Raw genomic sequence first — 6,109 nt, forward strand, 5'->3', positions numbered from 1 at the left:
TCTTTTTCTTGGGAAGTGGGGTTGGAAAGGAAGAAATAAGATAAAAGTCAGCTAAGGCAATTTGTAAGGTAGCAGTTCTACCCTGAAACCTCCATCCTCTGCCATCACCAGGGGGCTTGGAACCCAACATTGCCTGTCTGCTGAGTGCCATCAGTCACTTTACCGCACGGACTCTGATCCTCCAAGTTTTAATGACCAGGAAAAGAAGAGGGCTGGAAAACATATCACATATCGACACTCTTGTGGCCATTATACTTAAGAAACACAGCCCAGCAGACCGGGAAAAGGGCAAAGCAAACTACGGCAGCGCATAAGCAGACTTAGGTCATCTGGGGAACGTAAGGAGGGGAGGCTGGGGAACTTCAGAGGAATGCCATGAAGAGTGGAAAAGGGGCCTGAGGGAGTTACCATTTTGACAAGATAAAATTAAAAGCCTTTTCAAAGACAGAAACCTCTCAAGCAGGCATCCCTACTCTGGGCATCATAATGGTCGAACCTGCTGGTGTGAATGGGGAACAGGTAAGTGCCACTCCCTGCTGCTCACCGGGGGTCTGTCCCAGAAGATGCCAGAAGATCTGGCAGAGAGGAGCTGCTCACCCACATCTGGTTCTGCCCAGGAGTCTATTTGATTGTGATGCAGCCTCTCTGGCCGAGGCTGCCTTCTGTGGAAATGGAGGGCAAAGACTGTCAACAGCTGGATAATGAGGAAGAAGAGGCAAGCTGCATTTCCTCAGTCACTCACTTCCTCCCCGTACCTTCTGGTACTTCCTACGACAATCAATGTCATGTGGGGGAGGCGTCATCCCAATACAGATACAACAGCACTCAACCAGAAATGCTATCATAGTGAGAAGGGAAATCCCCAGACCTCTCAGTGGGAAAGACAGCGGTAGACTATGGCAGGGAGTCCCGTTTGCAAAACTAATTTGATGTTAATATTTTATAACTACCCCAATGAATCTTCCCCCTACTTGACTAGTTTGCAAATGGCTGGACAAATCAACATAAAGACATTTATTTTCATTATCACCTGATAATTTTGTTTACTGCTTGGAATCCCACTTAGTCCCTTTTACATCTCCTTGCACTCAGTTAATAGTCTCAGAGCATTCCTCTAGTGTTCACTTCAGAAAGTATCCCCTAAACATTTCACACTACACCCTGTAATTCACAGCTGTGTCCACTGTCCAGTAGCTCATATTATGTCAAGGGTTACTTTCAGATAAATCTAAGGAGAAAGCCCTTTTTATGGTCTGATTTCTCTATAACTTGGTAGAAAAAAAAGAAACAGGGAGATTGAAGACCTTGATAAGCATTCCATTTCAAACAGTTCTGGAAACACCTGTTTACAAAAGCAGTCGATCCTTTTTTATACAAACTTTTTCATGCAATGTTCTTAGTCCTTTAGACAGCCTTCAGGATTCTCGGGAAGGAGCTGATCCTGAGGAACACTGCCTCCCCAAGCAAGAGAAGCCATCTCAACTCTAGCTGCTTCAGGGATCCCTAACCCAAGAGAGTCCTAGAACATGAAGTGTTCAGAAACACGGGAGAGTCATTTAGCAAGGCGGATCCCCAGCCTCTTGCAACAACTCCCCGTTCACTCTTCCACCCCAGCCCCTCCAACGCAGAACAGGCTCCCAACACACACCAAAACCCAGAGCTGGCTATGCTCCAACTCTTATCAGTCCCATCAAATCTAGGCAAAGAATGAATTTCTGCTTTCCAAAAGAAGGGGTTTCGATCAAGGCCTCTGTAGTTCTGCTTAAGTACAGTGTGTAAAGTTTTGAAGTTTGGGCTTGCAGAGATAGCTGGATTTCTTGGGTGTGACCCATTTAAACCAGGTCATTTAAAAATGCTCTTTCAAAGTCTGATTATATTAATAAATGAAATCATCCAACCATCCAAAAGGAAGAGTGAGAGATCTATACCTATTCATTAATGTAAGGCACTCTGAAAATTAAACCGTTTGGTGGGAGGAACAATCATCACTTTCAATTTCTTTTCCTTTTTAAGCAACTTTCAGAGAATGATCTATTTTAAATAAAATAACAGGTAAAGCCATCTCTAGGTGGATTTCAAAGAAAACAGTATCTTAAAAACAACAACAGCGTGTGGCGAGGTTCGAGGGGGGTCTCAATCACAGAACGATCAGGAAGCAGCTAGAAACAATCAAGCAGGGTTTCAAAATGACTGGGACAGGATGTGCCCATAGAAAGAAATGTTGTGCGCCCTAGCGAAGCTGCCGAAGTTACTACTGCGAAGTACCGTGAACTTTTAAAGGATAGCAAGGGGTCACTCTGACCACCCTCCCCCTCAGTCCGGTGGCCCTACAAACACAACAGCCCCCAGAGATAATTGGCGGGAGGGGGTAGATGCCGAGCGAGCAGGAGTGAACAGGGGGGCTGGAGGAGCTCCTGGGCGGTCATGAACTTGAAGGTTTCACTTTCGTTCAAGTAGGGGGGCAACGAGGTGGCAATGAACCCCCCCGCGGAAGCCCCCGGCGCGGCGAGCACAGCAGGAACGCCCTTGGGCTGCCGGATCCCAGCTTCGCGGGCCCGGGAGCACAGGGGCGTGCTTGGTGCCGGGGGGCCGCCGGGATGCCGCGGGAGGCGTGGAAGCCCCAGAAAGCACCTACCTGTACCTCGGCGCGCTCAGAGCCCGGGCCCGGGCCGGCGCGCGCAGGTGCTCGGGGGCGGCGTGGGGACCGCCTGGGCGGGCGGGGCGCCCATTGCGCCGGGCCGGCTGCGCGCTTAGGCGGCGGGGGGCCGGGAGGGATCCCCTCCGCTCGGCTCCCGCCTCTTCCTCACCCAGCTGGGGACACGGCGGGTCCCGCGGCGGCGGCAGCAACAGGCACGGTAGCGCGGCGGCGGCGGCGGCGGCGAAGGAGGAGGTGTCTGCGCGCGGCTCGCGTTTCCTCCTCCCCGGCTGGGCGAGCGCGGGGGAGGCGAGGGGAGGGCAGAAGCCGGGATCTCCCAACTCGGTCCCCAGAGACCTAAGAGGGGGACGCGCTGCTCCCTCCCTCCCCTCTGCGCCTTGTGACTCTGCCCAAGCGGCACGGCCGGGACAGGCGAGTCACATGCGGGTAACAGCTGCTGCAGTGCGGGTCCGCCGCGGCCTCCCTCCTCTCCCTGCCTCTCCCCTGCCGGACGGCCCATCCTCAGGGTTCAGACCGGGCGGTGGGAGGAGGGGGAGGCGGGGTCCGGGCGCCTCCCCAGCCAGCCCAGGAGCAGGGTCCTGGCCAGCCGTCCGCCCGGGCTCCGAGGACTGGGGCCCCGCGCGTGACGAAGGCCCTCGCGGCGGGATGTGCGGTCGCACGCCCTGTCCTCGGCAGCCTATTTATAGCAGGTGGCGCTGCCCGCCGCTCTCGTCCAGCGGCGCTCTCAGCAGGTGGCACTGCCCGCCCTCTCTTCGCTCCCCCGCGTAGTGGCGCCTCGTCCGCACCCTCGCTTTCACCCCGCGAAACGAACAAAGTGAAAACCGCACGCAACGCGGGAAGGCGACCTCGCCACCTGGCCCTCCCCCGCATGGCCCCTTCGTCCTGTCCCAGGGCTGGACACAATGGCAAGGAGGGAACTGAGGCAGGGCCATTCTATGGGGCGCTGGCAGGCCAGGCAGGAACCAGGGGCTCGAACAGCGAAGGCTGAAGCGTCGCCCCCCCAGCCCCCCCAAACCCCAGTCAGCCCCATTGCTGAACCGCGCGGGTGACGCAGCCGCTGGACCCGGCGCCTCTTCCTTCCCGCGGGTCCGGCGCGCGCACGCATGCACACGCACACACACTCACACACTCACGCTCACCCCGCGCACACACCCCCCTCGCCTCACCTCTCCTCCCCTCGCGGCGCCTGCCCTAGAGTGGGGTTCGGGGCGGTTCCCAGCGGCCTTGGGGTGTGAAAAGAGCCCCGGGAGACGGAAGCCTGCGGCGCGAGCGGGCTCGGGGCTGGGGGGGGGGCGGTGCAGGAAACCCGCCGACCTGCCACAGTCCAGCCCAGCAGGTAGCCTCGGGCAGTTTCACTCCCGGGGAGCGAGGGGGGCTCTGAGGCAATTAGGGCACGGAGCACCAACTTCAGAGACGAGGGAGCGGGGAAGGGAGAGCAGGGAGGAGAGGGAGTGGGACGCGGGGGGGGGGGCGCTAGCTGCAGAGGGAGGCGGCGGTGGAGGAGCCAGGCGGCCTCTTGCAGCATTTTTTTTGCTCAGTGGAGCTGGAAGCTGACTTTAGGGAAGTGGCTGAGAGTTTGGGCCGCAGAGTTGGACTTAAACTCAAATCCCAACTCCACCACAGGGTTGGCTTAGGCAAGCTGCTGGACCTCTATTCTCCTCCATTCTCTTACCTGTAAAATGGGACGGTACGTGCTTTGGGGCCCACTGTGAGGAAAAGATGGAAAGTGCTCGTAAAGGGCTTAGCACGCTGGCGGGAAGGCAGACCTCAGCTACCGGCAGCAGCTATCCTAACCGTGGCTCGGGAGGCACATAGAAATCCAAGGTTCTCCCCTCGCCCCCAGTCCAAACGGTGTGCTCTTAAAAGTTGATTGAAGTTCTTTGAAGCCTTTTGATCAGAACGCCCCTATGGGATTCCTTGATCCCATTCCTCAGGATGTTCCCATCCAGGGAAGGTGTATTTCCGTGGGACACAAAAGCTTTATCCACAGTTTGATTAAAAATGCTCATAAAAGTGGTAGCTGTTCAGGCGCCTGGGTGGCTCAGCCGGTTGAGTGCCTGACTTTGGCTCAGGTCATGATCCCGGAGTTCCCAGATGGGGCTTTCTGTTCAGCTGGCAGTCTGCTTCTTCCTCTGCTTCGCACCCTGCTCACGCTCTTTCTCAAGTAGATAAATACAGTTTTTTTAAAAAGTGGCAGCTGTTGGGGCCAGTGGTAGGTACTTGACGTATATTGTCTCTAATCTTAACAAAAATTCTGCTGTAGAGAGATTATTAAATCCTATTTGATTAATGAGGAAAATAAGAGGCTAATGGCTCTTCAAGGCCACAAGCTAGTAGGTGCTGGGACCTCCCAAGATCCCAAGCAGCTTGTCACACACTTTGTCTCGGGCCACTGTGTACCTCTCTTGTAGCACTCAGCTCATTCTTTGTTATGCCATAGTTACTTGTGTACTTAGCCTGGAATTTTTTTTATAAGAGAGGTGAAGAGTATATGCAGACATAAATACTCAAACGGTTAGAACATTTATTGGGTTATGGAAATTGTTCTTCATTAGGTTATAAGACCAGGTAAACCATTTAAGCCATATTGTTGTCTCTTGGATCACACCATATCTCACACCTTATCTCCAATTCCCCCGTTACAGTTCCTTTTCCCTCTGCGGCAGCCTTCTGAACACACCTACCTCCAGACAGCTAGGATGTCAAGACAGGTATACTGTCATCCATTTCACTGACACCCCCAAACTGCCTTTCACACATATCCTGCTAGATGATGGTTGAAGCTATGACCTAAAACCCCTGCCTGCCAGCCACTGCCCCTGAGAGGTAGGGTCAGGCCAAGGCTGGGCACTGCATGCAGAACATCCTGGCTCAAACCCCCTCCCACCTGCCACTCCACTCCCTTTTCTCTTCCTCACTCACCTCCTTCACTCCTACTCCATCCACACGCCCAGTTCCAGAGTGCAGGAAAGATGGGGTGCTCATCAGGCACCAAGGTAGAAAGTGAAAGGGGTGGGGAGCAGAGGTGGGCCTAGACCTGGAGTCTCTCATATTATTATGGTGTGGAGGGGGAAACCTTCCTTCTCCCCACCCCACTGCTAAAATCCATCAAGTTGCCGCTCAGAGTTACAACCCAGTGGGAAATGACCTTCGCCCTGACCCCACCCTGCGTTAGAGAAGGGCCATGGCCTTGTGAGAATCGGTGATTTCTGCATCACCTTTCCAATTTCCAGGGCTAGTTGGTGCCCTTGGAATGATAATAAGGGATTTCATAATACTCTTCTCTTCCTGGATACAGAACTTCCCTTATAAGATGTGATACAGACTTTCAAACCTTTTTGCCGTAAAGCATTGCTCAGAGAGTAAGGGGTAGCCTGCTATCAATCTCTTTTGCGCTCATTCCTAGCAGATCTGGAAGACAGGGTTGAGGGGACTTTGGAACCGACGGTGATA

At 54.2% G+C, this 6,109-nt stretch overlaps 1 protein-coding gene across 5 annotated transcripts in view; it reads right to left on the reverse strand.

Annotated features, from left to right (window-relative positions):
* TBC1D1 (TBC1 domain family member 1) overlaps positions 1-3,281 on the reverse strand; it is a 223,451-nt gene extending 220,170 nt beyond the window's left edge. For 2 of the 5 annotated variants that reach the window (XM_045816359.2, XM_087864212.1), the window contains exon 1: positions 2,636-3,281. The gene's annotated coding sequence lies outside the window, so the exon portion shown is untranslated. The remainder of the gene's footprint in view (positions 1-2,635) is intronic. The other 3 variants (XM_045816358.2, XM_045816360.2, XM_045816361.2) reach the window with 3 other exon arrangements.
* Positions 3,282-6,109: the final 2,828 nt, after the last annotated feature.

Source organism: Ursus americanus, chromosome 8, assembly GCF_024610735.1.
Source record: "Ursus americanus isolate L20-20 chromosome 8, mUrsAme1.1.p, whole genome shotgun sequence".
Classification (NCBI taxonomy): domain Eukaryota; kingdom Metazoa; phylum Chordata; class Mammalia; order Carnivora; family Ursidae; genus Ursus; species Ursus americanus.